This window comes from Benincasa hispida, chromosome 6, assembly GCF_009727055.1.
Source record: "Benincasa hispida cultivar B227 chromosome 6, ASM972705v1, whole genome shotgun sequence".
NCBI classification, from domain to species: Eukaryota; Viridiplantae; Streptophyta; class Magnoliopsida; order Cucurbitales; family Cucurbitaceae; genus Benincasa; species Benincasa hispida.
Genome location: NC_052354.1, coordinates 23,154,337 through 23,175,095, shown reverse-complemented (window position 1 = coordinate 23,175,095; position 20,759 = coordinate 23,154,337).

Below are 20,759 nucleotides of genomic sequence, written 5' to 3'. Positions count from 1 at the left end.
ATAGAGTACAAAGTTAATAAGTCATGAAATTAATATTTTGTAGTTGTGAGGCTCACACAGAGTTCAAGAACTCTTTACGACAAGTTTTTAAGCTCAATATAGGATGTTAGTTATCTTTTTCTCGGCGAAAATATAATGGAGAAAAAGAAAAAAAAGGAGAATAAAAACGATTAATATAGGTTAAGAAAAAGAAAAAAAAATAAAAATAGATGAAGGACAATAACATATAATAAAAAGAATTTAGAAGATGTAGAGTTAGAAAAGAAAAGTGGATGGTGTGGAGCCCATGGAGTTTATTTATAGGGAGAAGGAAAAAGAGAGGGAAATGTAAAGTAAGTGAGATGATGCATGTCTTGTTTTCATGTGTAACGTAACTGAGCCTTGGTTTGGTTGCCCCGTCCCCGTGCGCTGCTTTCTTTTTCTCCTGTCATTCCCACGTGTGCTGACTCCTGTCCCACTACCATGCTTCCTTCTTTTCTTTTCTTTTCATTATTATTATTATTATTATTATTTTTTATTACCAACTAACTTAATTAGCCTACAAACCTTCAGATGCCATCCTCGATGATTCGGAAAAACCGATCAATCCAATTCAATTCGTACAGTTTGAGTTGGGTTATCAACTCATTTGGGTTGGATTGAGTTCAAATAAATGAAAATTTTATGGGTTGGGTTGGTTCATAGATTCATCTAATATAACTCAAACCATCCCGAACCAACCTAAATTTATTATTAATTCAATTATTTATACATATATTGATTTTAATTTTATTTAATTTTAATGTTTTTTGAATAATTTATTTTTCAACAACTCTTAAAAGTAGTTTTTTTTTTTGCATTTTAGAAAGAAAATTTTCACTATATAAATTGAAATTGATTTGTTAATCTTAATTCAATATATGAAAATAATTAAATTATATTTTAATATATTTACGTTTTGCTTCTTTTTAGAACAAAATTTTAAATAAATGATTCGATTAACCTGAACTAACCCAACCCAAATATTTCTTGGTTGGGTTGGGTTGAATTCATTTTTTTAATAAGGGTTATTTGGGTTGAAAAAAATTACAATCCGAACAATATGGTTGGGTCTAAAAAGTCTTTCAACCCAACCCAACCCAACCTATGAACACCCCTAATGCCATCCATATAGGATATGAGATTGATCTTCTTAACTACTTTTAGACGAATATTCAATCTTAAACTTTAATTCAAGGGCTTAAAAAGCCTCCATTTAAAGAATTATATGAGTATTGAAGTTTAGGTTTAAAAAGTTTCAAGGAATCCGTTTTGCAAATTCCACGTTTGATCGGTAAAAAATAAGTTTGACATCTTAAACCTCGTTTGATAATTATGTGAGTTTTGGTTTTAGGTTTTATAATTATGCTTGTTTTCTCCTACTTACCATATTTATCATTTTTCTTAAGAAAACATTTTAATTGTTTATAAAATTTCAACAAAAAAAATAAGGGAAAAAAATAAAGTTTCTAAAAGTTATTTCGTTTAGTTTTTAAAACTAGAAATGAATTTTGAAACAGATGAAAGAAAATAAATTAATCTAAGTAGAAATAATGTTTATAAGCTTAATTTTTAAAAGTAAAATGGTTATCAAAATTCAAACGATATTTTATTAAGTTTAGGAAACTAATTGGCTATTGTGGTTTAGGGTTAGGAACCGTTGGTTAATGAAAATTATTAGAAGGGCAACCAAACTCAATATCCTATACCACCTAGAAAAAGGAAAAAATATTGTAAATATATAAGTGAGAAACAACATCACCATCGGTACGCCTATGGATTTTTTAGGGTATAAAACTAAAAATGAAAGTGATATATAAAAGCTTATATCTAAAGTAAAAACTCATTAGAAAGTACATTTAGGGTGAAAACATGATGAATTGGAGATAATGAGGTGGTAGGAATGTTATTAAATGGATAAGAAGCAAATATATGGAGAAATAAAACAAAAGGGGACATTTAAATGTGGATATAATGAAGAAGGAAGGCAAAAGAGGAAGCAAAAAAGAGGATGAAGGCAGTGGTTGAGAGGGTCATTTGTGGAGGTTGTTTACATGGAAGAAACATGCATTGGGAATGATATAAGACTAATTCAGTCATTGCATTGGCCATATTACACATTAGGATGCCTAACATTCTGTTGGGGCTGTTCCCTTGGATGGATGTGTAAAGGGAACAACATGTAGCATTGCTTTTCCCTCTTTTACTTTTCTCACTAACCACACAAAACTCCAACCACTACTCTCATATCTCTATGCCCTATTCCATATTATTCCTTCTTGCTTGTACACATTCTTTCAACATGAGCAAATTAGAAAACTTATGATGAAAAAAATAACATTTAATCGAGAATTTTTAGGAGTCAGTACAAACCTCAACTCATCAAATAATACTTATAATCTCACAAACTAACAATTTATGCTATTGAGTCGCACAAGTGGCAAGTCTGATCGAACCATAGGAAAGCACATAAAGTTTAAAATGTATAGAAAATAATGTGCAAAAATAAAGGATAGAAATGCAATTCAATGAAACGACCTAGTTTAAGGGAATTAGAATTGCTCAATGTAACTTTGATAATAAAATTATCTAAATGTAATTTTAGTATCTTAACTATGCCTAGTCCAATTGATTGGAAATCCAACCAATAGTTCTAATTACCTAATTAGCTAAACATGCTAGATGAGTCTATACTAAACATATTTAACTAACCACATTGCACACTAGGGCTTACACTAGGATGAATATTTAATTTCTACCGTCTAATTAAACACTCAATATGGTACCAACAATTTCAGTCACATATTGAAAGTTAACCCTAAGCATTCAATCACAAATTTTCAAGTAGTTTGTTAGACAATCAAGAGAAGATGTAATTACTAAAGAAATTTAGATGAAGAGAAACCCATAATCAAGATATAAAAATTTCATTCAAACAAAACTCCCAAAATTTACATTTTCCAAATTTCCAAATAGCTAGAACTTACCTTCCCATAGAGATGGAGAGGATAAATTCTAGCATTGTTTCATTAATTACATGAGAGAAAGAAAGAAAAATACAAGTGGAAGAGAGAAAGGTGGAAGAAAATCGGCTGGGGCTTGAATAGAGGATTGATCTTTTTGCGCAAAAGTGAAGAGACAGTATATATACATCGCAACGCTGAGGAGTAGCACAGCGATGGAAGAAAATCGGCTGGGGGTTAAATAGAGGATTGATCTTTTTGCGTGAAAGTGAAGAGACAGTATATATACACCGCAACACTGAGGAGTAGCACAGCGATGTTATGCCTCGCATGCGCGCTTCCATCAATCTTTGGAGCGTCACGACGCTGTATTGAAATGGTGCCTTTTGGAGTTCACAGCACTGCTGTGTCGGCCTGTTAAGGGTATTTTCGTAATTTTTTTATCAGTGTGAAGTCTGGTTACTCTTTTTTGCTTTTAATTGCTCCAAATTAACCCTGAATGGTTCGTAATGCTTCTGAATGCATGAATTGCTCGAGATCCTACAGATATAATCATATAAGCACATTAAACATCATAAACGAGCAAGATTAGAGGCACTAAAATAGCACACTTTGGGTGATATCGGTCCAAGTGATAAGGAGGTAGAAATCAAATAAAAACCTGAGAGATAATATCGAGATGCTTGGAAAAAAAACAAAGGCACTATTTGGCTCATATGTTTAGAATAAAAAATCTAGGAATCAAATATTTGAGGTTTATTTGAGGGATTCTGATACTTGAGAATCACAAATAACTGGGTTTGAAGAGTAGAGTTTGAAAGTCTGAATTTAGGTAGTCTTTTTTTTTTTTTTTTTTCTTCTTCAGTAAATATGAGCTTTATAACATTTAATTTACCATTGATATATATTTTTTTAATTGAATTAAAAATTTAATCAATTTTATAAAATTTAATTTATCATGGACAAGTTTTTAAAATAGTTTTGAATTAAACATTTAATCAATTTTTTTTTTTAAATTAAGATTATATTAGTTGCTCTACCTATTGTGTAGCTAGGTTTCAATTCTTTTGACTCTATGTATTTCTATGACAATAATGTATGAAAAATTTAAACATTAATACAATGAACTATAAATTTCAAGAGACTATAATTTAACTATCATTCATTGAATTCGACAACAATAATGTAAACCTAATGAGTAATAAGAATATGGGTTCCATTTACTTAATCTTAGTAAAAAAAATTAACCTTTTCACAACCATAACAAACTTTGAAATTTAGTTTAGTACAAACTTTGAAATTTAATTTACTGATAAAGTTCTGTAGAAAAATTTAGGTTTGCCATAGCAAATGCAAATTCTCTCTCTTTATCATAATAACAAGTTTTGTTTGAAAATTATAAGTTTTGATATTGAGTTCCCTAACAAATTTAGCTTTTATAAGAAAATAACAAAGTTTGTTAGTAAAAGTATAATAACAAATTTTGAAGGAAAAGAAAAATAATGTTATCTTAACAATGTGATTTATTTTTTTCTTTTACTAACATGTTTTCCATATTGAAGTAACAAATTTTGAAATTTAATCTGCAACAAATTTACTTTTCACCTAATTTATCTCTTTTCTTAACAACAACATTCATTTTTCATAACAATTTTTGAAAATTTGAAATCGTTTCATAACAGAGACTTAGTTTTCTTTTTAAATTCATAATTTATCTCATTTTTATTTTTTTTTTAAGAAATAACTATTCCCTAAACTTAAATTTCATTGAACTTTAAAGTCAAAATTGTGAAGTAAAAACATGAGTATTTGCAAATATAGTAATGGTTTTCTAGAACTACAAATATATCAAAAAAAAATTTGAACATGTTTTCTAGTTTTTCTTTTGTTACTACAATTTTACCCTTGTTTGTGTATCAACATCTGATATAATTAATATTTGGTATATTAGCCAACTGATATACTTTATATTTGGTATTTCAATCTGTCGATATATTTTATTTAAATATTATCATTTATACAATTGATATATCACGACTTTTAATTGTGTCGTTGTGGATATTATTTGTTCGATTATGGTAAATATTATTTTTATTTTTATTTCGTTTTGATATAGAATTATTTTCATCAAATGAGTTCAATTTTGATGTTAATATGATATATGTTAAATACATTAATTTTATCAAATGAAATACCAAATATAAATTATATTAGGTAATTTGTTTTATTTTCAATTTTTTATATGATTTTAATGGTATATAAGTTATACCTTATTTGGTATATCATATGTATATTAAATATTCCATATTTTGTATATTAATTAATTGATATACACGATTGAGAGAGAGAGAAATATATCAATTATATTGTTGATATACCAAATATGAATGGTATCATTTAGAAGGATATACTTTAAAGGTATGACATTGACATTTCAATTGTATATTAGTACTAATTCAAAAGAAATTGCATGTAGATCATTAGTGTATCAATAGTATATTATAATAAGCTCAAAATGCAATACTAAGTAGTTAGTATATCTATAATTTACCAACACCAATTCAAATTTTATTTAAAATATAACATATATAGATGTATCTATAGTATATCAGTAGTCATTAAAAATTTATTTCATGTACATTAAACGACAGTATATCACTCATGATCTAAATTCATTTTAAGTATTATATAGATGTATCAATAGTATATCAACACTCATTAAAAATTTATTTAAACGGTAACATTTCATGTATAACTTTTATACTTTATATTTGACATATCAATCAAAGTCCATAAATAATAGCAAATGTACAAGCACATAAATACAATATATGAATGGTAATTTTGATATATTAATTGTATAACTTATATACTTTTTATTTGGTAGTAGTCAATTAATATACCAACTATAAAATATATCAAATGACTAATATACTAGATATAAAATATATCGAATATACTATTGATATAAATGTTGATATACCAATAAGGGTAAATTTGGAATAATAAAAAATGGTGTTTCAATGTTTTTTTTTTGCTACATTTACAAAGTTAAAAAAATTATTGTTAAGTTTATAATTTTAAGATTGGTTTTTTTTTTTTTTTTTTGGTTTTTTTTTTTTTTTTTTAATATTGTGATTAGGAAAACAATTTAGGGAAATATAGTGATTTAGAAACTATTTAGAAATATATGGTTGTTTTGGAGTTTTTGAGGGTAGGGATTTTGTGTAAAATATTTTGTCGAGGGTTCAACCCTCGACCTGTCGAAAATTAAAGAAGAGGTCGAGGGTTTGACCCTCGACCTCAAGGAAATTGAAGAAGACGACAAAACTTGAAGAAGAGACCCTCGACCTGTTGAAAATTATAGACCCTCGACCTAAAGGAAATTAAAGAAAGAGGACAAAATTTGAAGAAGAGGTCGAGGGTTCACCCTCAATCTGTCGAAAATTCAAGAAGAAACCCTTGACCTAAAGGAAATTAAAGAATCGTTTAGTAATTATACACGATTGAACACAATCGTTTAGTAAATTACAATGCGATCGTTTAGTAATTATACACGATCACACACAATCGTTTAGTAAAATTACTATGCAATCGTTTAGTAATTCTTTATTAACGTAACAATAGGTGCAAACTTCCGAAAAAAACAAGTGAATGATGAACAACTTCTTTATTAGACGATAGGAATCAAACAAGATTAATCGGTCGCTTATGAGATGCTAAACGATCGTTTACAATCTCTCCGCGATCTACCAAAAACTCCTACACGATCGCTTAACTATTACTATTACACGATCACCTTCTCAGAACCTATATGATCGCATACCTTTTAGTATATGATCGTCTACCAAGTGCTACACGATCGGAGCTTTACTACACGATCGCCTAGTGGAAGTAGACGATGAGCGACACGTTAAGATGGCTTCTCCATGACAGCGTCTGCCGAACTCCCACTCTCGAGAGCTCTTTTTCCTCACTACACGACCGCCCACAAACTCCTACACGATCAATTAGCTATTACAATTAGACGATCGCCTTCTCAAAATCTATACGATTTTCTACCTTTTACTATATGATCATATATCAAGAGCTACACGATCGTTGAGATTTACTACACGATCGCCTAGTGGAAGTACATGATGAGCGGCATGCTGCGATGATCTCTCCATGATATCGTCTTCCAAACTCCCACTCTCGAGAGCTCTCTTTCCTCACTACATGATCGCCTACAAACTCTTACACGATCGCTTAGCTATTACAATTAGACGATCGCCTTCTTAAAACCTATACGATCGCCTACCTTTTACTATACGATCGTATACCAAGTGCTACATGATCGCTGAGCTTTACTATACGATCACCTAATGGAAGTACACGATGATCGGCATGCTGTGATGGCCTCTCCAGGACACGTCTTCCGAACTCCCACTCTCGAAAGCTCTCTTTCCTCACTACATGATCGCCCACAAACTTCTACACGATCGCTTAGCTATACTTTAGATGATTGTTTTCGTTTGATCGCCTACCTTTTACTATACGATCGTTTACCAAGTGCTACACGATCGCTAAGCTTTACTACACGATCACCAAGTGGAATTAGACGATAAGCGACACGCTGCGATGGCTTCTCCACGACAGCATCTTCCGAACTCCCACTATCGAGAGCTTTCTTTCCTCACTACACGATCTCCCAAAACTCCTACACGATCGCTTAGCTATTACTATTAGACGATCGTCTTCTCAGAACCTATACGATTGTCTACCTTTTACTATACGATCGTCTACCAAGTGCTACACGATCGCTGAGCTTTACTACAAAGACAATTCGGTTTTTGGAGAAAAAAATCATATATTGTTATGTTTAAAAAGTTGATGTTCATAAACCTTAAAAAGTTGATGTTTATAAATTAAGGAAAGGATGTTGCAAGTGGAGACTTCATGCACTAAAGAAAAAATCGCATGGCTTGTTCGAGATCACTAAGTACGATGAGCAACATACATGTTTTTATTCAGAACTGAGTCAAAGTCAAGTGCAATTGGATTCATCAATGATTGCACACACATCACAGAGCTTTGACTATAATACAGTCACTTGACAACGATGTGAATTTTGTAATTAGTTAGGCCATAATCGAAGGAAGTGTCCTTCGTTACTAGACGAACTTCAGATAGTTAGGGATTGAGAAATAAATTTTTTTATTATATATTCAATTCTTTTTATTATAATTTATTGTATATTTCAATTTTTTATATAAATTTAATTGTATATTCAATTTTTTAATTATAATTTATTGTATATTCAATTTTTTTATTCTAATCTATAAAGTTGTACATTATTCTTTTAATTGAGAAATAAATACTTTTTTTTTTTATCATGTATATTTAATTAAGTATAGATACTTTTATTGTATATTCAATTTTTTATTATAATTTATAAAGTTGTACATTATTCTTTTAATTAAGTTGTACATTATTAATTGAGAAATAAATATTTTTTTTTATCATGTATACTTAATTTAGTTAATTAAGTTGTGCATTATTCTTCCAATTGAGAAATAAATATTTTTTTAATTGAGAAATAAATATTTTTTTTTCTTTCAGATCATGGCTTTAAACCCAGAACCTGTTGATCTCGATGTTTTGTACGACTAGTCCATTCACCGATCATCTATTGTATGATGAGATCGTATTACTGGAGAAATATCTTGCAAGCGTCGAGAGGCAGTTCTCCAGCGTACTATCCTACTTCACCCTCGAATACTACCACTATTCCGCTCATCTGAATTTTATGGGGTTGTCAGATTGGGATTTATTCAATTGGACAGTCTTGGTCGAGAGATGGAGACCTGAGATGCATACATTTCATATGTCTGTTGGAGAGTGCACTATCACTCTACAAGATGTAGAAGTGTTGTTGGGGTTACCTGTTGACCGTGAGCCGATCACCAGAGTGATGTACGAGAACTGGTCACAAGTTTGTCAATTGTACCTCGATATGACCCCACCTACCGACAAAATTAAAGGATCGAGGTTAATTTTGATATGGTTAGGAACACAATTTCGTGAGCTCACAGATGATGCAGATGAGGAAACCGTCATAAGATATGCGCGAGCATATATACTACAAATGATGGGTGGAAGTCTGTTTTCCGACAAATCAAGTCATTTTGTTTACTTGATGTTCCTGCCATTATTAGCTAACCTCTATGATGTGGGGTGGTATTTATGGGGTGGAGCATGTTTGGCATGGTTGTATAGACAACTATGCAAAGCAACAAGACTTTGTGAGATAGATGAGCCTCTCATATTTTTGCAACTATGGGCTTAGGAGTGATTTCCAACAATGGCTCCACAGCTACAACATGTCATGACACTCAGTTAGCGGGATGAGCCTACGGTTCTCGGTATTTTATTTTAATTTAATTTAATTTTTATATCACTGATCTAGTTAATTTAGAATCTAAATTATCAATTTAACAATTTCGGTGGAAAGATATTTTGTGTGACTAGGACAGCCACACATGTAGTCAGCCAGTACAGATACATGTTTGATCTGCTTCAACCTGATTAGGTACATTAACACTGAACCAAATTGATTATTTTATACACATTTTTATTGTATTTGTCTTTAATGTTCTGTAATAGAATATTTTGTGTTTCAGGTTATTTGGGAGCCGTACAAAATTATTATGCATATTTTGCCTAATTTTTGTACGAATGGTCAAAACATATGACAGATGATGAGTTCTCTCATATGTTTTCACATTGGTGAGTGCCATCTTCCTGACAGGGTGATGAGACAATTCGGTTTTCAATAGGATGTCCCATCGCCTTGTAATACTGAACCCCTACTGCATGATATCGACTTAAGGACTGTAAATTGGTCCAAAAAAGTTGCAAATTTAGTAGTGCGATGGCACTATCGTGCAAGGTTTATTGCAGTGGGGGTTTCTATTAAATAGTTTGACAGAGATGTCACTCAAGACTACATTCATTGGTATAATAATATCACAAGACACCACGTTACTCGTTCGGGAGCAGCTGTAGGTCATCTAGTAAATGAATGAATATTATCTAATTATTTTTAATATAAATTTATTTTAAATATTATCTAATTGTTTTATAATTCATAGAGATCGAACAACAGTAGACTCCGTGATGTTGCGAATGATCCAAACTAGGTTCTTGCTATATGTAGTGACAACTAAAGCTATATGGAGGAGATACATTATATGTATGATATACCTATTATTCCTCCACCAGCTCTTAGACGTAGAGGACCTGTTCGGGAAGAGGATGAGTTTGATGAGATTGCCCATAATGTGGAAGAGTTGCCCTCTGTGATGCAGATGCAGAGTCAAACTGATTATGTTAGTTCGATGATGATGATGCCAGCATTTGGTTCAGGACATTATGACTCAGAGGCTGGTCCTTCGTCTTCATATGTGCATGGACATGATCGGGGTCGTGGAGAGTATAATGAATATTTATATTATGAAGTGCCTGTAGAGGTACTAGAGCAACATTAAGAAGAATCAGAGCAACCTCAAGTTCGAAGTCGACGACGACAATCAACTCGAAATCGACGACATCCACCTTGTGGGACACATTGATTTTTGTAATTATTTTTATATAAATGAGATATTTTAATTTACATTTTTTTTATGAGATATTATTTTTTTTAATTTGTTCTTTTTAGAGTTAAGTTAAATAAAATAATAAAATCATAAAATCATAAAATCATAAAATGTTTTTAGAAATTATTTTTATAAAATGAAAAATTAAAAAAAAGGTAAAGGTCGAAGGTTGAAAATTCGACCTACCTTGACATATTAAATTTTTTTTTTTTAAAAATCATATTTATAAAATGGAAAATTAATAAAAAAAAAAAGGTAATGGTTGAATGTTGAAAATTCGACCTAACACTTAACATATTAAAAAAAAAAACCATACTTTTGTTAATAGTTTCAAAATAACAATATTTTTATAAATTATTTTTAAAACAACAATATTATTTTAATTTTCCCTTTTCTTTTTGGCTATTCTTGCAAGTGCCCATTTTCTTATTAGAACTTTTATTTGCATCGAATTTGAGTTTTATGGTGATCATTTGAGTAGTAGAGAACCTTGTGTTTTAGAGACAAATTTTTGTTTGGATGTTTGTACTTTTTATTAATGCAGAGATTTTAATGACAACAGTTTTGAGAACGTTTCTTAATAAAGACCAATTTTAAAATTTTCACAGCCATGATAGTGTCAATATCAATGTTATTACTTTTTCCAAGTAGAAAAATGTGGTCATTTTGACTTATCAGTTATAAAGTTAAGATGAGAGAAATAAACCTAATATTAAAATATATAAAATATATTGTGTGATAACATGCAACTAATTTTCCATTCAAATTTTTTAGCATGTAAATCAAACCATTTGAAAAATAAATTCTATAACTCATATCTATTGCTATGGTACTTGAGTAATTTAGAACAAGTATCGTTGTAGGGAGAAAATCTCAGCCAAAATGAGAACATTAGGGAGAATGTAATTATAGATGACCATTTAGATAAATGGTTATGATTTAATTCTAGAAACATTAGGGAAAATGTAACATTTTAAGTTGGGGGAGGGGGGAGGGGGTGATTGGTTTGCACGTTTGATAAGTCTTTGAGCACCTAAGGTCGGATTTTATGGTTGGGTTGAATCATTTGATGATTGTGCTACGTGTAATGTGATGAATGAAAATTTGGGGTAGACTTTAAATAACTCTCTATTTACATTGTTTAGAATTTATGAAAATGTATGCACAATTTTTTGCCAAAATTTGAAAATTTTCTTTATTTCCTTACATCTTTAAGGAACAGAAAATTGTCGAGGCTTTCCATCAATCAAATAATATTTATAATCACGGAAAGGATTCCTCTGCCTCCCAACTTTCCCAGTCTCTTTTTGGACCCAGTTTCCTCCAACTTCAACTTGTCCTGTATTATTCCAAATTTAGCTTAAAATTCAGTATTTAGGGGCTAAAATAACCTTATAATACTACTTGACTCTAGAGCTTACCAACTCCAACGAATGTAGAACTAGGCTTTAAACAGCAGTAGGCGTAGGGAAAGATTTCTTCAATGCATACACTGCTGTTTTGGACATGTAGACAGACTAGTTGGGCACATCATCCAACAGTTTGGTGTACCAATCCTTAGTTGGGCATGTAGTTAGTGTTCACGAGTTGTTTGGACCTCTTCTTTTTCCTCTTCCACTCACCTCAGCATTCCAAGAACTTCCCTTTATCCCTCTTTATTTCAAGAGCTTTGAAAATGAATGTATGTCTTGTGAAATTCCCCTTCTTGAACTTAGTATTTATAGGCTTTTGAAAGTATCATTGTCATCTCCCCAACTCCTCCTAGCATGACAACTCCTTTAAATTTGTCTAAGTGTCCTTTTAGGGTGATTTTTCACCTCAGAATTGGCCACCTCATATGCATGTATCCCTTTCTAAGGTTTCTTCACCTCAAAATCTGCCACATCCACCTTCTACACTTAACCAAAATTTTCCTACGGTGCCACCTATCTCTTTAAGATGTTCACTGCAAAATCAACCACTTTCTTCTAAATTTAACCAAATTTCTTCTTATTTCACCGCCTCCTACTTCCAAGCTTACGTAATTGGCACCAATAATCTCGATTGGACACATCTCCCATCCTAACTCCTTCAGCTCAATTGGTTCACCATTTGTCAAAGACTACCTCTTATCTTCTTGATTTTGTCTATTTCAACGCATGGTTTCTCCCTTGCCTACTTTTTCTAAGTGCTTAAGCATACTCATCCTTCATATTTGTTCAACTACCTATCCCATTTGTCCCTCCATGCTTCAAAGACCATTCATTCCATGTTGGGTTGTAAGTTCCTACATCGTTTCTTAAAAAGACTTACATTTCACTAGGATGACCCTAGATGACTTGACCTTAATCCTGAGTGAGTTGTAAACTCCTATGTATGAGGGCAATCCTTTGATCTACATGGGTGAGAGTGGCCAGATTCGTCGACTCAATATGCCTACTATTTTGGGATTTTGTTCGAGTAGGGAGCTAGGAACACAACTACACAAGAAGTAATTCACTCCTTCCCGGTCCTAGGATAAGTAGATGAATTGCTCTCCTAAGGTTTGATTCCAGATCTTGAATGATGAGGTACCTCAATCTGTCACTGGCCAGAGAGGGGTCCAGTTTATAGTTGGACTATAACTAATTGTTCATTAAAGGGATCAGTAGTAATTAAGAAATTAGATGTAACTATAGGGGTAAAATGGTAATTTTGATCTAACTGTAGTTACGAGCGATTTGTGAGGGTCAACTCATTGTTGATTAGTAATATCCATGGACACAGAAATATATCTACAGTGCGAAGTGCAACTGTCGGCCTTTAGTGGAGTCACCGACAATTAATGAATGTTGATTAATTAGTTAAAGAGTTTAGTTAATTAATCTCGTATCATTGGAGCTTCTAATCTATAGGTCCATTAGGTCCTCTTGCTAGCTCACTAAGGATAAAACAAGGAGCAAATATTTTTGGAATAATTTGAATTGTTCAAATTATTTAAAGAAAATTTTAACATGGTCAATATAAAGTTTAATAATACATTATAGTGCATAGTTAATTATGAATATGATTTAATACTATGTATAAGGAATTTAATATAATGTATATAATACATTATAGTTCATTATAAATATGATTTATAATCAATAAAAAAGATAAATATTCGATTGAGATTTTAATTGATATAACGCATATCGATATATTATAATATATAGTTAATTATAAGTATGATTTATAATTAATAATATCTAGTATATGTTGGGTTTTATGTCCTAAAACTCGTGGTTTGTAAACAATAAAACTTATTTCTGAAAATTCAATAAGTTGTTATTGAATATATGAATTGCTTATTTCGTTTTAGAAATAAGTCCAATGAACTAAAATATCAATGATTATTACATGTGTACTTGGACTTTATGTGGAGACATAAAAGTGGGTCAGGTTCGAGTAAGTAGTCAAAATGGTCTATAGTATATGAATGAGGTTAGATGCCTTATTCTGGTAACATTATTGGATGCGGCTCACTCTATAGTTGTTACAAGGAGTTGTAAAGTGTTACAGACGATGTGATCCTAATTCGTACATGTTATGACATTAGGAGTGGGGGAATCCTGTGCTATGATTTTGTACAAGATCAGACCACGAAATCAGTCACTCTTACTTTATAATGTTATTTACTATTTAAGAATGACTATTTCAAAGCAATAACCTAGGTAACTTGACCTTAATCCTGAGCTAACTATGAACTCCTATTTATTCGGGATTATCCTTAGATTTGCATAGATGAGGGTTGGCTCAACAACATTGACTCATTAAACCTCCATTTTGGGGGTAAGACTGGGTGGATAGTTGGAGACATAGGGTGCAAGATGGAATTCACTCCTACCCTCTTTCAGGGCTAGTAGAGAGGTTGTTCCCTTAAGTGCTGATTTCGAGTCTTGAACAAGGGGCCCCACCCTCTCATTGGCCCGAGAGGGACTCAGTTTTTTAATCGGATCATAAACCAATTGTTCATTAGAGGATCAGTGAGACTTAAGAAACAAGAGGTAATCTAGGGGGTAAAACAGACATTTGACCCAGTCGTTATTACGAACAACCTGTGAAGGGTTAACTTACTAATCATGATTATATCGAGTGAACATAATATATCTACAGTGAGGAGAGTGCAACTATGGGCTTTAGTGGAGTGACCCATTAGTTAACGAATGAGAGTTAATTTAGTGCAAAGAGTTTAGTTAATTAATCTCGGATCGTTGGAGTCCATGATCTGTAGGTCCACGAGATCCCCCTACTAGCTTGTAAATAGATTAGCCTTAGAGTAGTGTGATAAGTTCATTTGAAATGTTCAAATTAGAATTAAGGAATTAGTAATTATATGAGATATAATTACGCATTTAATTTTTGAATAAACGAAATTGGAGAATTTAATTAATATTTAAATATAATTTAAATATTAAATTCATGAAAGTGGAATTTGTGTAAAATTAATTTAATATTTGATATTAAATTAATTAGAATTAATTAAATTGTTTAATTAATTATTAATTATTAATTTTATTAGAAAATTAATCTGTGAAATTAATTTTTTAAAATTAATAAAGTTTTTAATTTTGAAAACTAAATTGATTTTGGAAATAAATTTATAAAACAAAAATTAAAATTGTAAAACATAAATTGGCAAAGATTGGAAAATGAAAAGTGGGAGAATTCCACTTTCTTCATCAAAGGAGCTCACTCATTTCCCACCATTTCTTGATTCAAATTTCAAAGTATAAGGTGCTCTTCATGCAACCTTATCCATTTCATGATTCTCCTGTAATAAATAGAGAAGATTAAAGTGGAATCGGGAATGCAAACTAATGCAATTCTTGAGTCTTTGCTGAAAAACTTAAGAGGTTGAAGAAGGAGTTCTTCAAGTTGCAGCAATGTGCTTCTTCTCCAAATTTCCTCCATTCAAGCTTATTTTGAGTCTCACAAATCAATCTAAGGCTCCAAGAGAATAGTAGTAAAGAACTTAAGGTGGTCCACAAGAAGATTTGGAGAAGATTTGTAGTTGAATTCGTGATTTAAAAGGTTCTACAAAGGTATGATTTGAAACCCTCTTATTATTGTATGAGCATGCTTTACTTATAGCCAAAATTAATGAATTAGAATGCTTATTGATTCTTGTTACTTCCGCTGCATGCTGATATACTCCTTCAGTATATGAGAGTGATATATTTCAATAAGATTCAAACATTAATTATATTAGGATGATTCATATTAAAACTGTAGATTATGTGAGATGATATCATTTGAATACGATTTAAATGAAATTAAATATATGATATTTAATTATACATTAATTAATTGTTAATTAAGGTTATATATATATACAAAGTTAAAATATCTCCCACAAGGGAGTTATTAAACGTTAATATTAAGGGAGTTATTACAGAGGACTCTCCCTCATTCATCATCAATCACGAAGAATAATAAAAGTATTGGGATTGATGCCCAAATCTCGTTGGTCCTGTAGTCTGTAATTGTAATTTACAAACGATTTATTTATTTAATAAAATCTGAGGTATTTTATTTGACATTTAACAGCATTAACCCACAAACCAATAAACTAACATCCAAGGTTATCTTTTGTAGCTTAAACATGTATGTAGAGACGTACGAGTGGATCATGTTTAAATGATAACTTAAACGGTCTGTAGTAGATGGATAAGACTAGATAACTTATCCTGGTGACACTACGAAGACGACCCATTTTGTAGATGTTACAATTGTTGTAACGTGCTACAAATGATTTAATCTTGATAATTCATGTGGAAACATGTAAGGGGGAGTGTTCTATACAAAAGGGTTTGTATAAGACCTGACCATGAAATGAATAGTCTCATTATATAACACCGTTAATAATAGACTTACATTTCACCAGGATGACCATAGGTGACATGACCTGAATCTTGAGTCAGTTGTGAACTCCTGCCTATGAAGGCGGTTCTTTGATTTGTATGAGCGAGAGTCACCAGATCGTCGACTCAATAAGTCTACCATTTTTGGTGACGCATAGTCCCAGATGGGTCTATTGCGATCATTTTCCAGTAGGATAGGATTTTCCATTATGTTGTTTTCATTTGCGGCTCGTTCTTCAGGCTATTTAGTCATTTTGTGAGTTTTTCCTTGTTGTCTACGTTTGTCTTTCTGTCTTCTGCGAAATGTTCTTTCAATCTCTGGGTCGTAGTTGGGCTCAGGAAGGTGTCATTTGCTTCTTCCTTTATCGAAGGAATGGCAATACAACAAAGGTCGAAAGTTGCAAAGATCAAAGAGGTTTGATGTTAGCGCAATCTATACCGTAAACCCCGGCAATGGTGCCAAAAACTTGATGCGTTTATTTATGATGCGGTGATATGTGTATGTGATGATGTGTAGATGCGATGATCATACAAGTTTTCCTAACAAAGCCCAAGTATAAGCCTTCTTAGGCTCTTGGTAAGTCCAGGGTCGAACACAGGGACTACTAAATAGATATGCGATAGACTCTTTGATTCTATTGCGATGGTGAAAAAGAAGTCAATGGTGTTTTGATTTAGATTTTCTTAAGCGATGGAGTTCAACGCGGAGTGATGAAAGCGTAGAGTTACAATAAGTATGCGATGAAGGGGTTGAGAAGGGGTTTAGCTAACATTTCCCAAGACTGTGTACAAGTTATGCGATCATGCTATACACAAATATCAGTACTACATTTCTCAATGCAAAATGCCACAATTTCTATTTCTAGGACGCATGCGATGTGTATGAGAAACAACAAATAGAACTTATTTCTAAGTTTCTACTCTTGCTTATGCGATCTAATTTGACTCTCTCAAGCCTAGATTCTATCTTTAGACTACTCTCTCAAATATGTCCAAATGATGAATGACGCACACATAAGAAAAGATGATCGCATAAAATGCATTGCTTAGGTCATGCTAGCTAAGTACTTCTCAACCCCATTCAGAAATTTAGCTACTCATGCATGGTGTGGAGAGATTGAACATAAGTAGAGATGAAGTTTCCATTTTCTGCAAATAAAGTATTGAGTACAAAATAGCAAATGGATTTAAGAAATAACAAGCCCGGTAAGCATTGTCTTGCTTCCCGTGGCCTTTTACACTGCTCTTTATCACTTCAACTCTGTTCTAGTTGTGGATTCTTGCTCTCGCAAGGGCTGGCCTTCTCTCCTTTGTATTGCTTTTCGGTAGTCTCTCGATCTGTCTGGGAGTGATTTCTCTAGCTTCGCCACGTCTTCTTTCTCTCTCCGTCTCTATGTATATCTCTCTCTCTCCCCCCCCCCTCTCTGGTGGTATTTGGTATTTATAGATTTCAAGGTGAAACAACCTTTCTTACTAATGATTGCAATGATGGGCAACATTAATTTTCCTACTTTGTTGCACTGTTTAAAGGTCATTGAAAGTTCAATGTACTTGCTACAGTATGATTTTTAATGGCTTGTCAACTGAATTCGAAATCGATCGTTATCAGCTTTACGTCCCATCATGATTTATTATGCTGTCGCCTTGATGCAATGTCTTTATGCGATCAGTTTTTGAGAAACTTCTCACGATCTCATGACTTACGATCGCAACTTTAAGCGCGCTGTCGCATTGTGCCCTTGGATCGCAATTTCATATGCGCCATCGCATTGTACCTGCACAAAATATGTAAATTAACCGCTTTTATGCGATGAGCATTAGCGATCGCAATTTCTTTCAGTTTGGTGCTTTCAGACATGATATTGCCTATTTTACCATCGTTTTCTCTCATTGTTTTACTAATTTGAGTTGTAATAACTTGTATTTCTATCAGTTATCAGTATGGGTATGTTTATCTTATGCAATGAAAGTTTGAATCCTTTGAAAAGTTCAAAGAGTTCAAGGCTGAAGTTGAAAACGCTTAGATAGATGGATTAAAACACTTCGATCGGATCGAGGTGGAGAGTTTTTAGACTTACAATTCCAGGACTATTTAATAGAACATGGAACCGTTTCTCAACTCTCAACATCGGGTACAACTCATAAAATGGTGTAGCGGAGAGGAGGAATAGAACCTGTTGGACATGGTTCGTTCGATGATGAGTTACTCTTCCTTACTAGACTCGTTTTGGGGTTTCGCAGTGAAGACTGCGGTATACATACTCGACTGTGTTCCCTCCAAGACTGTTGCGAGTACACCTTTGGAGTTGTAGAACGGGCGTAAAGCTAATTTACGTCATTTCTGCATTTGGGGTTGCCTTGCACACGTGCTTGAGGCAAATTCCAAGAAGTTGGAACCACGGTTAAGGTTGTGCCTCTTTGTAGCTACCCCAAAGGTAAATAAGGGGGTTATTTCTATGATCCGTCGGAAAATAGGGTGTTTGTTTCCACGAACGCTACTTTTCTAGAGAAGGATCATATGAGGGAGCACAGTTCATGAAGTAAAGTCATGTTGCGTGAGCTTTCCAATGAAACTACTAAAACTTCAATAAGAGTTTTTGAAGAGTCCGCTTTATCAGCAAGAGTAATTGATGGTAGTTCATCTAGTAGGTCCGTTCCACCTCAAGAGTTAAGGGAACCTTGGCGCAGTGGGAGGGTTGTGAACCCCCCCGTTCGCTATCTGGGTTTCACGAAAATCCTTGCTATGGTAGTAGATGGCGACGTTGAGGATCCGTTGTCTTATCGGAAGGAAATGGAGGATGTAGACCGGGATGAATGGGTCAAGGCCATGGATCTTGAGATGGAGTCATGTGATTCAACTTAGTATGGGACAATGTAGATCAGCCTGATGGGATAAGACCTATAGGTTGTAAATGGATCTACAAGCACAAATGGGGTGCTGATGGGAATGTGCAAACCTTCAAGGCTTGACTTGTGGTAAAGGGTTATACCCAGGTAGAGGGAGTCGATTATAAGGAGACTTTCTCGCTTGTTTCCATGTTAAAGTCGATCTACATTCTCCTGTCCATTGCTGCTTATTATAATTATGAGATCTGAAAAATGGACATCAAGATGACCTTTCTGAATGGAAATCTTAAGAAGACATTTACAGGGTGCAACCCGAGGGATTTATAGCCCAAGGTTAAGAGCAAAAGGTTTGCAAGCTGAATTGGTCCATTTATGGGTTGAACGCGTCTAGATCTTGGAACATATGCATTGATATTGCGATCAAGTCGTATGGCTTTTACCAAAACGTTGATGAGCCTTGTGTCTACAAGAAGATCATCAACGCTTCAATAGTCTTTTTAGTGTTATATGTTGACGATATACTACTCATTGGAAATGATGTAGGTCTACTAGCTACAGTTAAGAATTGGCTAGCAACCCAATTCCAAATGAAAGATTTGGGAGAGGCTCAGTTTGTTCTGGGTATACTGATCTTTCGGGATCGCAAGAACAAAGTGCTAACACTATCTTAGGCATCATACATTAACAAGATGTTGCTGAAGTACTCCATGCAGGACTCCAAGAAGGCCTACTGCCGTTCAGGCATGGAGTCACATTGTCTAAAGACGTGTCCTAAGACGCCTCAAGAGGTTGAGGAGATGAGACTGGTCCTATATGCATCTGTCGTTGGTAGTTTAATGTACACGATGCTCTGTACTCATCCAGACATCTGCTACGTTGTGGGCATAGTCAGTAGGTATCAGTCTAACCTAGGCCAGGGTCACTGAACTTCAGTGAAGAACATTCTCAAGTATCTTCAGAGAACGAGGGACTACATGCTCGTGTATGGATCTAGGGATTTGATCTTTACTAGATACACAGATTCTGACTTCGGACTAATAGAGACTCTCGTAAGTTCACTTCAGGGCCAGTCTTTACTCTTAACAGAGGAGCTATAGTGTGGCGAAGCACTAAGCAGGGGTGCATCATCGACTCCATTATGGAGGCAGAATACGTAGCGGCTTGTGAAGCTACAAAGGAGACCATCTAGCTCAGAAAGTTCTTGACAGAACTGGAAGTTGTTCCAGATATGTCTAGGCTTATTACCCTATATTTTGATAATAGTGGGGGCAGTGGCGAACTCTAAGGAGCCTAGGAGTCACAGGCGCGGAAAACACATAGAGCGGGAGTATCATCTGATCCGTGAGATAGTGCATCGAGGGGACGTGATCGTCATAAAGATCGCTTCGGAGCACAATGTTGCTGATTTGTTTACGAAGGCTGTTATGGCTATA